Genomic DNA, 14,022 nt, shown 5'->3' with positions numbered 1-14,022 from the left:
CATGTTCAAGAAAACCCAATTCTTTAAAAACTTTCGGGGCAGCTAGATGGCGCAGTGGATGGAGCACCGGCCCTGGAGTCAGGAGGACCTGAGTTCAAATCCGGCCTCAGACACTTAACACTTACTAGCTGTGTGACACTGGGCAAATTCACTTAACCCCAATTGCCCTGCAAAAACAAACAAACAAACAAACAAAACTTTCACTAGACCCTATCAGCCCACTCAAGCTATTATCTTATATTTCTCTTTTTCATCCAAACTCCTAGGAAAAGCTATTTACACTAGCCACTTCCAGTTCTTTCTTCCCGTACCTCAACCCTTTGTAATTGGCTTCTGACCAAATCTCTTGACTGAAAAAATATTACCTGCAAAGTTAGCAATGATCTCTTAAGTTGCCAAATTTGATAATCTTTTTTCAGTCTCCATCCTCTTGACCATATTTGCTGCATTTGGCATTGTTGACTGTCTCCTCCTCTATTCTCTGACCTCTCTGGGCTTGTTTTGGTGAGATTTCTTTCTTTTGGTTCTCCTCTTGCCTATTTAACAGCACCTTCTTGGTTTCCTTTGCTGCTTTATCATTCAAATCCCACTCGACTCTCAACTCCTCTTTCTTTTGAAATTTTTTTTTTTTGCTGATTTTCTTTGCTACTTCTTAGCTCTCCCTCTACCATCATAATTCAGCCACCTTTCTCTTGAAGTTCACAATATCAATATTTTCCATCTAATCCAGATGATGATGGTGGTTGAATAGATAAGTGGTTGAAGGATATGAACAGTTTTCAAAAGAAGTATTGCAAACTCTCAGGAACTATATGAAAGACTTCTCCAAATCATCAGTTAAAGAAATGCAATATAATGCAAAACAATTGAAATTTTAAACTCACATTCAGCAAAAAAGAAAAATTATCAATGTTGGAGTAGTTGTGGGAAGAAAGCACATTAATATACTGTTGGTGGAGCTAGAAATTGTTCAAACCATTCTAGAAAAAAGTTTGTAATCATAAAACAAAAATTACTAAACTCTTTATATCCTTTGAAACAGGAAGAAAGGCCCTACATATACTGTAGTATATTTTATGGGTGCTCTTTGTTATGTAGTAATTGTGTAATTTTCTTAGCTCTGATGATTTCACTTTGCATCAGTTCATGTAAGCCTTTCTGTGCTTCTCTGTATTTAGCGATTTTATCCTTTCTTATAGAATGGTAATATTGTACATCCATGTACCACAACTTGTTTAGCTGCTCTCTGATTGATGGACATCTACTTTGTTTCCAGCTCTTTACTGTCATGAAAATTGCTACTATAAATATATTGATATATATTGTTAAGGGCTAAAATTCTAGCTAAACTATCTAAAATATCTAATGAGTGGTCGCCAATAAATTATAAGCTTTAGCAAGAGTTAGACTTTTAAACATTTATTAAGGAGAATAAGAATTTGGTAAAGAGAGAGAGAAAGGCCTACATTCATCTATCTATTAAAGGGAGAGCACATTTCTAGCTCCACTCTCTGCCAGAGTCCACAGGAAAGAGTCAGAGTCAGAGTGCCAGGCTCCCCCTTCTTCCTCCCACAAGCAAACGTCACTTCCTGACACCAAAGAAAAGACTCCTGGTCTTGCCCTCAAAGACCTTTACTTCATGGGCGGAACTCTTCTACAGTAAGTCTCCAGCAGGTGGCGTCATTCCAATCGTTACAATATATAGAACTTTATTTTTGTCAATGACCTTCTTGAAATATATGTTTATGAGTGGAATCGCTTGGTCAAAATTTATGGACATTTTTATCACTTTATTTGTATAATTCTAAATTGCTTTCCAGATTTTTAAAAATAATTCACAATCACACCAATAATGCAGTAGTATGTCTGTCTTTCCACAATTCCTTCAATGTTGACTATGTTTTGTTGCTTTTGTCATTTTGCTGAGTATGACATGAAGCCTGTTATTTCGAAGAACATTTCTCTTGTTATTAGTGATATAGCACATTTTTTCACATGGTTATAGTTTGCAATTCTTTCAAGAATTCTTTGTTCAGATCTTTTGATGACTTCTCTGTTGGGGATGAATACCAAATTCTTATCAGACATATTTGATAACATTTTTTCCCAGTTGATGATTTCCCCTCTTTTGCATTACTTTTGTTAGTGCAAAAGATTTTCAATTTCATGTAATCAAAATGAGCTATTTTATCTTTTGTAATTGCATCAATCCCTTATTTGACTGAGTTGATCTCTACTTGTTGGGAAAGTCACATGATCTACTTTTCTTCTAAAATGTTTATGTTATCATCACTATTATACAGTTCATATATCCATTTCAAATTTACTGTGGAAAATAGTGTAAGATGCTGGTCTATGCCTATATCCTGCCAGACTAATTTCCAGTTTTTGTAGAAGTCATTTTCAAATAATTAGCTATTTCCTTTAGGCTTTGGTCTTAAATACTTAATACTTAAATAATAATAGATTTAATCTTTCCCCTATGACCACCTTGTAATTGGATTGGGCTTTTTAATCCAGTCTGTTACTTTGTGGGGTCTTATTGAATACTTTAGTACATTTAAATTTAGTATTACACTTGTTAGATTTGCTTTTTTTTAATCCTTGAACAATATAAAGGGAATATAAATTTTCTTATTCTTATTATTTCTATTATTAATTCAAACTTAACAGACACACTCTAAGCAAATTTCCTCCCTCATATACTAATAAATAGGCAGGTTACTTTAAATTGGACTTACTCTTTCAAAGGCAGGAGCTTTGATTTCATATTATCCTAACTACTTTGCCCTCTCCTCTTGAGGTTCCCCACCCCCCCACCTGCCTTTTTTTTTTCTGAAACACTTTCCTGAAGTTTTTAATGATTAGACTGTTTCTTAAAGTCCTTAGTGAATTAGTAAATACAATGAATTCTCTTTTTTTGGTTGGACAATGAGTGTTTAATGACTTGCCCAAGGTCACACAGCTAGTATGTGTCAAGTGTCTGAAGCCTGATTTGAACTCAGGTCCTCCTGACTCCAGGGCCGGTGCTCTATCCACTGCGCCACCTAACTGACCCCAAATACAATGAATTCTTGCAGCACATATTTCTGTGTAAATATTTCAGTCTATTCGTCTCCCAGTGTCCATATTTTTTTTTCTTCATAGAGAAAACTGAGTTTTTCTGGAGAGATAATGTTAGTCTCATGGCTCATGCATCTTATAGGAAAATGTTTTATTCCAGTTTCTGTGATTCTCCCATATGTCCCTTGAAAATTCTGGAGGCATTCTAATTGTTCTTTAGTAAGTTATTTTTACATTTCTCTTGAAAGCTCAGTGTTTTTTGCTTATCATTGTAGTTTTAGAGTTTAAGTAGGAGGTAGGTAGGTGTTTTAAATCTTGTCTTTTTCCTCACTAAGGTCCTTTTCAATTTGTCCTAATTGATTGTTTTGCCAGTTATAGGGTGTTTCCTTAGAAAATACCTTGAAATATAGAGTCAAGATTCTATTCTAATTTTGTTGGGATGTCAGGAATCTTGAGATCTGAGAGTCTTTAGTTGGGTCTCTATTTTTTTTTCCCAATAATTTAGAAAATTCCCTGGATTTTTTGAGCTTATATTTTTGGCTGCTATGTATAGTAAACAATTTATTTTGTCAATGTTTGTTGTTGCTATGGTCTTCTGAAATTTTCTTTTGTATTCTTTGTAGTGATAATATTTTTGTTTCATTCCATTTAAAAATCTTTTTATTCTGCTTGCATTCCTCCTTTTTAACTTTTTCCAAGCCATTATTTAGTTTTCCAATTTTTCTTAACATTTCTAATTTTGGCTAAATTAAAAAGAATTTTCATTAGCCATTTGAGACTGTCTAAAGATAGTTTGCATGATTTCCTTTATTACCACTGTTCCTCCTTGTACTTTATCTGATTCAATTTGCCCTAAGGTATTTTTAATTGTTATCAGTGTTCTGGTTTTTCTCATTTTAAATATTGTTTGTTTTTGCCTTGTGTGATTTTTAGCCATTCTTTCAGGGTGACTGAAAGATTTGATTTCTGTCCATTCTTTCACTAAACATCTTGGAAAAGTCTTTAAGATAATATTATGTTATTATCCATATTTATCTAAGAATATAAGGTTCCAACCAGCTTCAGTTGAAGGAATAGGGCATGTCTAGTCCTATCCAATGAACTCACTGGTTTTCTAAATTGAGCCAAGTACTGAAATCTGGTAAATTATTTGTGGTTAAACATAGTATGCAAATTACTCCCAAACAATGCAGAGGTGACAAGATTAGTATTATATGTGAGAGCTATCCATTATTCCAATATTCCTTGTTACCATAAAGAATAAAGAAGGGTAATTCTAGGTGACATACAATAGTCAGGCAAAAAGTGGCTTTTCTCTCCTTTCTACTTTTAGATGTCTAGCTTCTATTTGAAACCTTTCTCTCCTCCTTCCCTCCCCCCAGTGATGAGGAACTCAGTTCCTTCCCAGGTAGCACACTCCAGTTTTAGACAGATTCAATTATTATGAAGGGTGGGTTTTTTTCTACATAAGGCTAAAATCTTTTTTGGCAATGTTAAACCATTGCTTATATCTGTCCCCTTCAAGGCTAATGAAAACAAGTCTCTTCTCCACATGACAACTCTCCAAATAGATGAAGTCAACTATTGTATCCTTTTTGCCTCTTCTTTTCTCCATTTTAAATACTACCCCCCACCAGTTTCTATAATCAGTCTTTATTAGAAACAAAATTCTAAATATTCTAATTCTAAAAAGGAAAGAAAAATCCATTTTAAAACAGCATTTTTATAATGAAGAAAACTCTAGCACATCAAGAATCTATGATTTTATCTATGTAAGTAAAATGGAGCTTAGGAAAACATTTCAAAAATCCTTCAAGAATTTTGAGTGGTTTTTTTTTGAGGGGTCCGGATCTGTGATTTGTGTTTTTAAAAATAATTACTTTTGCAATAGACACTAGATTTGGATAAGCATATTTATCAATATTATAGCAGCAAAGGATTGACCAAGTGTCTCCTTAACTTCTCATGGTTTCAGGCCATGTGGTAGAGAAAGCAGGGAGAGAACTTCAATGTGTCAGTTAGTGCAAACTGGAGAAAAGCCCCAGAAGACCCATGCTAAGACAGCATGTGGTCTCAAGGAGACCTGAGAGAGACAGAGACCATGTGGTCCATGAGAGCCAAGAGAAGTCCAGAAGACACCAGAATCCACAGAATACCCAGAAAATCTATTGTGGCATTTTCCAAGGGCTTTTTTATCCTCTTTTGATAGAGGCAGGTCATTATATATTGATCAAAGCTAATCAGTTGGGGCAGCTAGGTGGCACAATGGATAAAGCACTGGCCCTGGATTCAGGAGGACCTGAGTTCAAATCTGGCCTCAGACATTTGACACTTATTAGCTGTGTGACCCTGGACAAGTCACTTAATCCTCATTGCCGCCCCCCCCCCCAAGACAAAGTTGTCAAAGCTAATTGGTTAGCATCATTCAGTTCCATTGATAGACATGACTTGAAGGTGGTCTACATTAAAATGAATTCTAAGAATGACATCAGGGAAAAGAATGCAAAAGACCCTCACTCAAGTTGTTCAAGGAAGAGTCTATAGATTCTATATATATTCTATAAAATATTCTATATTCTTCAAGCCTTTGATCACATAACACTCCACAGCTCAAGCACTTCCATTCATGTCTTCCTTCATTGCATGCCAAATAAAGCCAAATAAAACTCCTGATTCTGACATTCAAAGTTCTTCTTTGAGTTTGGCCTAATGTACTCACTGGATTTTGAACTAGGAGGGACCTTAGAGAGCATTTGCTCCCATTCTCTTATTTTACAGATGAAAGGTGTGAGGCCCAGAGAAATTAAGTGACTTGTCCAGGTTCACAATTATTTGACTCCAGATGCAGAGTTCTTACCCCTCAACTACACTGACTCACTCCTTTATGGTACTCATCATATTTGGGTATTCTCCTCCATTAGGGGCTTAATAAATGCCTATTTATTTCCCTCTCTCCTCCACATCTTTTTTTCCTAATTTTTCTAATTTTTCTAACTTTTTTCTAACTTTCTTCTTAACTTAGAGAAATCAAATATAAATTCACTCCTAGGTCTGACCCATAAAGAGCAAAAAATAATATTCCAAAGGGATATGAAAAAAGATCACCAAGGATTCTGGGGTTTTTTGTTTGTTTGTTTGTTTTTGTGGGGCAATGGGGGTTAAGTGACTTGCCCAGGGTCACACAGCTGTTTATTGCCAAGTGTCTGAGGCCGGATTTGAACTCAGGTCCTCCTGAATCCAGGGCCAGTGCTTCATCCACTGTGCCACCTAGTTGCCCCCAGAATTCTGTTTTTATGAGAGAAAATCTTAAGATTCTAAGACTGGAACAAAAGAAAACTTTCATACTTAAGCCTGAAAAGCTTTTTTTTTTTCCTCTGTAGATGCTGACTCTTCTTTCCTAACTGCTCCAATGACCACCCTTAACATTTAGAATACATAACCTTTTCTTGGGAAAATGTGCTAAATTTCTGCTGTAAGTCTCTGGGAAGTAGGAATCTAGTCCTGTCTTTGTTTTTCAGATCAGTAAAGGCCTGTGAATGAAATAACATAGTATTAGAATTCAGGAGTACACAGTCTAAGGAGGGAGACAACATTAACATGACTATGTATAAGTAAGATATGTACAGGATAAATCAGAGCTAATCAGCAAGAATTAGGGGGGATAAGGAAAGGCTTCTTTGAGAAGGAGAGATTTAAAGTAGGGACTCAAAGTCAGGGAAGCCAGGGAGTGGATTCGAAGGGCAAGAATTCCAGAAATGGGGGAGCAGCCAATGAAAATACCTAGAGACGGGGGACAATGTAATTTTCAAGGAATAGCAAAGAAGCAAATTGTCACTGCATCATAGAAAACATGGAGGCTTTAAGGGGTATCAGAAGAGTGGAAAAGTGAGGCTAGGGCAGGTTATGAAGGGCTTTAGATACCATGGTTTGATATTTGATTCTTGAGGTGATAGGAACCATTGTAGTTATTGAGTAGGGGGGCGGTAATGTGGTCAGACTTATGCTTTAGGAATTTGACTTTGGCAACTGAATGGAGGATGAACTGGAGTAAGGAGAAACTTGAGGTCTGTAACTACAAGGAGATTATTTATAAGAAGAAATTCCCACGCACAGAAAAATACTATTATGTGTGTGTATGTGTCAGCAAAAAGCTGGAAACAAAGCATATATCCATCAATAAACAAATGTTAGTACTATGCTGTAAGATGGTAGTGTTAAAACCCCAGTAGAAATAGGGGTTGCTGATCCATACATGGAACAGCTAGGTAGTACAGTGGATAGAGGGCCTAGACTGAAGTCAGGAAGACTCATCTTCCTAAAAAAACAACAACAACAACAACAAAAAAAAAACAAAAAAAGGTGTTACCCTGGGTAAATCACTTAACCCTCACTGCTTCCCCCCCCCAAAAGACTCATCTTCCTGAGTTCAAATCTGGCCTCAGACTTACTAGCTGTGTGACCATGGGCAAGTCATTTCACCATTTGCCTCAGTTCCTCATTTGTAAAATGAGCTGGAGAAAGAAATAGCAAACCACTCCAGTATCTTTGCCAACAAAACCCAAAATGAGGTCACAAAAAATTGGATACAAGTGAACAACAACAAAATACATACATAAGTCTGGCCATGGGCTGCATATTTTTAAAATCTAATGTTATCTATGTTTTATTGAATTTTTGTTGATTTAAAAAATATTTCCTACTTACATTTTTTTTTTTTTTTTAGGCAATGGGGGTTAAGTGACTTGCCCAGAGTCACACAGCTAGTAAGTGTCAAGTGTCTGAGGCTGGACCTGAACTCAGGTACTCCTGAATCCAGGGCCGGTGCTTTAACCACTGCGCCATCTAGCTGCCCCTCCTACTTACATTTTAACGTGGTTCTGAGGCACTTAGAAATGCTAGTGTCCTTCGTACACCCAGCTGGCTATGTGCTCAACATATATGCTGTAAGAAATGATGATTATGCTGAATAGAGGGAAGCCTAGAGAGACTTTTATGAACTGGTCTAAAGTTATATAAGCAAAGACATGAAAACAATATACACAATAACTCCAACAATCTAATAGAACAACCACTAGAAAACAATAAATAAGTGTTGCAGAATTACAAAGAACAAGCTTAGCCCCAAAGAAGAGATGGGAGGGAGGAAGAAAACACCTGTTCCCTCTTCTCTGCCCGACTTAGAAAAGGATCCATAAATCTGGAACGTTGCACATATTTTCAGATTTTCTAGATACACTGATATGTTTCTTTTTCTTTCTTTTTCCTTTTGTTTTTGTGGGGCAATGAGGGTTAAGTGATTTGCCCAGGGTCACACAGCTAGTGAGTGTCAAGTATCTGAGGTCAAATTTGAACTCAGGTCCTCCTGAATTCAGGTCCAATGCTCTATCCACTGTGCCACCCAGCTGCCCCTCTTCCTCTTTATTTTAATTCATTATTTGTTATATGAAAGGACTTTTTGTGAGAGGAAAAGATAAAGGGGGTAATTTAGACAATGTTAAAACAAAATAAATAAAATTTTAATTAAAAAAGAAGAGTCCTACATCAGGAGTCAAAGGATCTGGGTTCAAATTCTGATCCTACTGCTTCTTTATGGCATGTTATGATAGGGCAAGTCACTTAACTTCCGGATGGCTCAATTTTCTAATTTGTAAAATGAAGGGGTTGGACTAGGTGACCTCTAAGGTTTCTCCTCCCAATTTCAATTCTAAAAAAACCAACATTACAGTTTGTAGTTGCAATAAGACAAAAAGATGTATTTTAATCTCACTTATGGTGAAGCTCACTCACACTTTGAGTATGGCTTGATTTCTTGGAGGACTTGATGCCTTGTCTTTAGGCCTTGTTTTTATTGGCTGATTGAGTAGATGGGTTCATTTGTCTTAATGGATTTACTACTTTGAGGGGGATTATGTTTGAATCATATTTATTATATATAGAATTTTCAGCATCAGAGCGTCTCTATGAATATATAATGGGGCAATAAATATTCTCCAGAATGCAAATTAAAACAACTCAGGTATCACCTCACACCTATCAGAATGGCAAATATAACCAAAAAAAAAAAAAAAAAGGAAAAAATTGGATGTTGGAGGTGATATGGAAAAACTGGGACAGTAAACCACTATTGGTGGAATTGTGAAAAGATCCAACCATTCTGAGAGCAATTTGGAACTATGCCCAAAGGGCTATAGAACTGTGCATACCCTTTGATCCAGCAATACCACTGCTAGGTTTATATCCCAAAGACATCCCCCAAAAGAGAAAAAAGACCCATTTGCATGAAAATATTGTACAGCTGCTCTTTTGTGGTGGCTAAGAATTGGAAATCAAAGGAATGTCCATCAATTGGGGAATGACTAAACAAGCTGTGGTATATGATGTTGATGGAATATTATTGTGCTATAAGAAATTACAAGCAGGATGATTTCAGAAAGGCTTGGAAAGACTTCTATGAACTGATGTATAGTGAAGTGAACCAAGAGAATGGTATGCACAGAGACAGCAATATTGTTTCATGAAGAACTGTGAATGACAACTATTCTTAGCAATACAATGATCTGAGACAATGCCAAAAGACTAGCGATAAAGCATACTATCCATCTCCAAAGAAAGAACTGATATTGATGGAATACAGACAAGCATGCTCTTTTTCACTTTCATTTTTTAAGTTTTCTTATACAAAATGACTAATATGGTAATGTTTTACATAATTGCACATGTATAACCTACATCAGCTTACCACCTCAGAGAGGAGAGAGGGGAGGAAGGGAAGGAGGGATAAAATTTGGAACTCAAAACTATATATAAGAGGGCAGCTAGGTGACACAGTGGATAGAGCACCGGTCCTGGAGTCAGGAGTACCTGAGTTCAAATCCGGCCTCAGATACTTAACACTTACTAGCTGTGTGACCTTGGTCAAGTCACTTAACCCCAATTGCCTCACCCCCCCCCCAAAAGACTGATAATACATTTCCTTCTGGTCTGTTCCATCTCTTATGGTTTTAATGTTTCTTAGATACAGAGAGGTTATGTGGATTCAATTTCTTGCTGTCATTCGATAATTTTTAAAAAATTTAATTCTTTACTTAATGTGTTCGGATACAGAGAAGATTAGCATGGCCCCTGCACAAGCATGACAAGCAAATTCGTGAAGCATACTTAATGTGTTCAAAGACTCCAGAGAAACATTTATAAATCTAACTATTAGGATGCTAATCCAAATAGGTCCTCAGGAGAGGCAGGAATTGACCCTGGGGTTAAAAATTCAAGAGCTTTGCCTATATATATATATATGTGTGTGTGTGTGTGTGTGTGTGTGTGTGTGTGTGCGCGCATGTGTGTGAAAGGGAATTAGTGGATTGGTGAAGACAAAAAGCAAATTCCATGTTTGATATAATTAGAAGGAAGGGATGGACAGGAGAATTTCTGAGTCCCCCTTGTACTGTTAACATTGTCCCCTTCCTCCTCAACCCGCTTTCCCCACCAACCCCTCCATCTCAGAGGTGGATGTTAACTCTGACTGCAAGAGGCCATAAAGCTGGGGGCCTGTGATGTCACAGTGATGGTCTATCTTTCTGTCTGGGTCTGGACATCACAGGACTCATTTCTCCTGTATAGGTTCCTGGGAAAACACAACAGCACCCCAGGACACAGTCCTTTTCAAAAGAATTACCTATGTTTTTCTGTATTTATTTATTTATTTTTATTCTTTACTGCCTTTCCTCTAGTAAAAATCCTTCCTTCCTTAGTTTTCCTCTATTGGGGAAACTTGTGGCTACTAAAGACATTTACATTTGGATCAATCAGGCTCCTCACCATTCCTGCTTCTCTTGAACTCCTCCTGGTGAGAGATATTTTGCACTTAAATTAGGTGTGGGTTGGGGAAATTGCAGTTTGAGTCACCAAACTTTGTATGAGTATGATTTAGAGAATGGCTAGGTCACCCAGGCTAGTGTTCCTCTGCCTTGGTTTTATCATAATGTCGTTCATTCCTTATTGCTTAAAATGATAAAACAAAATTCTCTAAAATATCTCAAAATTAAATCGATTGTACCCCATTTTAATTCAGATAAATGTCCATATGCTATTAGAGGGTGGATTAAGTTCTAGGTCCTAAGTCTAGATGAACTCAGTTCAAATTCTGTTTTTGACATTTACTAGTTATCTAACTCCTGGGAACATCACCTCTCATTATATTTAGTTAGGTGGCACAGTGAATAGAGTGCTGGCTGGAGTCAGGAAGACCTGAGTTCAAATTTCACCTCTTACTAGCCATGTGAACTTGGGCAAGTCACTTAAATTCTATTTGCCTCAGTTTCCTCGGTTGTAAAATGGGGATAATAATAGCACCTATATCCCAAGGTGGCTGTGAGGATAAAATGAGTTAATATTTGTAAAACAAAACAAAATACTAAATTCTAGACAGTTGTAACATGTTCTGCCTTAGCAGAAGGATTCCCCTACTCTTCACCTTATCCCTACCATCTACCATCATGGCATGGTAGAAAGACTCATGGGCTCAGGAGTCAGAGAATCTGAGTTCAAATCCTCCCTTTATTATTTACTTCTAGTGTGTCTCAGTTTTCTCTTCTATAAAATGAGGGGGTTGGCCTCTTAAGTTCCCTTCAATATGAACCTATGCTAATGAAATCAGTGTTTATATAGTTTATGCACACATTTAAGGTTTTTTAAGATTCAGAATACAATGTTAGTTAAGGCTGCCCTTGGAAAGCTTGTGGTCCAGAAGAGTCTATCTACAGAATTATCTCCTAGCTGGTACATGAAATCTCATCTTTATAGTTTTACTATTTTAACAAAAATCATCTCTATATTCCTGTTAAAATTTCTCTGGAAAGAATAAACCTTCTTTCTGTAAAATAAACTAACCTCAGTACAAGTTCATTTATTAGATCCTTTCTTTAGAGTTAGTTTTAATAAAGGTTAGGGGAGATATAGTGGGCCCCTGGAGGGTAATGACTCATTTTCTAATTGATGATAGCTGTCCTAACATAAAGGTGTTAATCCATCAGGGAAGCAGCACATCTGAACTGTGGAGATGGGAAGAAAGCATTGTAGCTATTGAACTGGGAAAATGGATCAGTGAGAAATCCTGCTGCTATGCTGAGTATATAATACCTGCGGGTCAGGAGGGAGAGGGGGTTAGGGTAGATAGGTAAAGAAGGGGCACTGCCCTTCTTGACCCTGGGCTGTGATTGGTAACTAATGGGGTGGGAGGTACCTCTGTTGTCAATGATTATGTTTGTTAAGCTGTTCTGAGGTTTACCCATGAATAGTATCACTAAAAGGGTCCACCTTTGTTGATTTTATACCTTAGGCTCATCCATGCCACATACCCGACAGTATCTTCCAAGAACAAATGTTCTTGTTATGTGGTGTCACTGACATCATTATGTTGATTGTTCCTCCCTCCATAAGCCTAGATTGGTTGTTTCAGATGGTACAAAGGCTTGGGGAAACTGCAGAGGTTCTATAAGAGGTGACCATGAAGGTCATGGCATAGGAAGGTCCCAGGGGTTGCTACAAATTCCTCTAGGTTTGGCAGCATGTTGATCTTCCCATCCAAATTTTGAAAACATATCACATAGACACTTGGTCTTTTGGAGATGATGCAAATAAACATTTAAGTAAAACTCAGTTCTATACTTATGTGGCATCTCAGGCTGGGATGATTCGAGTTTTTGGCCAGCTTGGGAAGACCCACATCACATGGAGAAGACATTAGATTTGTTGTGTTTGGTTGAGAGGGCAGAGCCTGGAACAATGGATGGCAGTTACAAAGAAGTTTCTTTAGATATAATTTCTGAAAGAAGCTTTCTAACAATTAGAGCTGCCCAAAAAAGGAATGGGTTGCCTGGAGAGGTGGTGGGCTCCCTCTCCATGGAGGTTTTCTAGCAGAGGTTTGATAACCTCTTATTGAGTTTGTTAGATTGGGGATTCCCATGGGGTTTGAGATGAACTGGATGGCTGCTGAGCTCCCTTTTCACTTTCAAACTCTGTGGAACATGGATTCAGGACTACTGAAGCACCATGATTCAAATCTTACCTCATCCTTTTAAGTAACTGTTATGACCCTAGTAAAGCCAATTCATCTCTTTGTTCCAGTCTATAGTACCTACCTTATTGGGGACATAGAAAGGATCAAATAAGATAACACTATATGACAAAAAGGACTTTGCAGAAGTAAAGCATTATCTAAATATTAATTATTAGTGTAATGTATGAAAAGTGTTTTGTAAACAATAAATACTTGTTACCATTAATATTCTTATTAGCATTTGAGTCAAAGATGTTTTCAAGTCACATTACTGGCTATAATAGGCATTGGGTTTTAAAAAAGAAAAAGATGTAGTCTAGGCACGTTGAAGTAGCAACTATATGCACAGTCATTGGCCTGGTAGCCTTTATTGATTTATTGAAATGTTTTACCTTTTTGTTAACATTTTTTTTCAAAGAAAAACCTCTATTAGATCAATGGGGAGAAGACAAAAGAAACTGCCAAATGGTGAGATCCGCTATTACCCCTATTCTTTATGACTTCATTGCGCCATCATTTTTTTATTGTTCCCCTTCATTTGAAACCATTCCTGTGCATGTCCCTGGCCCTCTCAGGAAGTGTGTTGTATGATAGTATAGTGTAGAGAGCACTGTACTAGGTATTAGACCTCGGTTCTGATTCTAGCTCAGGAACTTACAAAATAATATAACCATGGACAAATAATTCAATTCCTCTGAACCTCATTTCCTGATCTGTTGAATGGGGATTATAATCTCTACCCTATATGCATTGTTGGGGAGTAGTTGGGATCAAATGGTGAGGGTACCATGCATGAAAATATTCTGAAAAGTAAAGATCCTTACATAAATATAAGGTAATATTATCATGTGAAACCTATAAAGTGCTCTACATATATCAGGCATTAATAGTAATCTAGGATCAGA

At 37.0% G+C, this 14,022-nt stretch overlaps 1 non-coding gene across 1 annotated transcript; it reads left to right on the top strand.

Moving 5' to 3' along the window:
* Window positions 1–10,122: 10,122 nt before the first annotated feature.
* On the top strand, window positions 10,123–10,230 carry LOC122752271. The gene has a single exon (XR_006356047.1). It is a non-coding gene; the product is annotated as a U6 spliceosomal RNA (small nuclear RNA).
* The last annotated feature ends 3,792 nt before the right edge of the window (window positions 10,231–14,022 follow it).

Source organism: Dromiciops gliroides, chromosome 3, assembly GCF_019393635.1.
Source record: "Dromiciops gliroides isolate mDroGli1 chromosome 3, mDroGli1.pri, whole genome shotgun sequence".
NCBI classification, from domain to species: domain Eukaryota; kingdom Metazoa; phylum Chordata; class Mammalia; order Microbiotheria; family Microbiotheriidae; genus Dromiciops; species Dromiciops gliroides.
The sequence above is the reverse complement of the archived record's forward strand: the minus strand, read 5'-3'. Positions and strand labels throughout refer to the sequence as shown.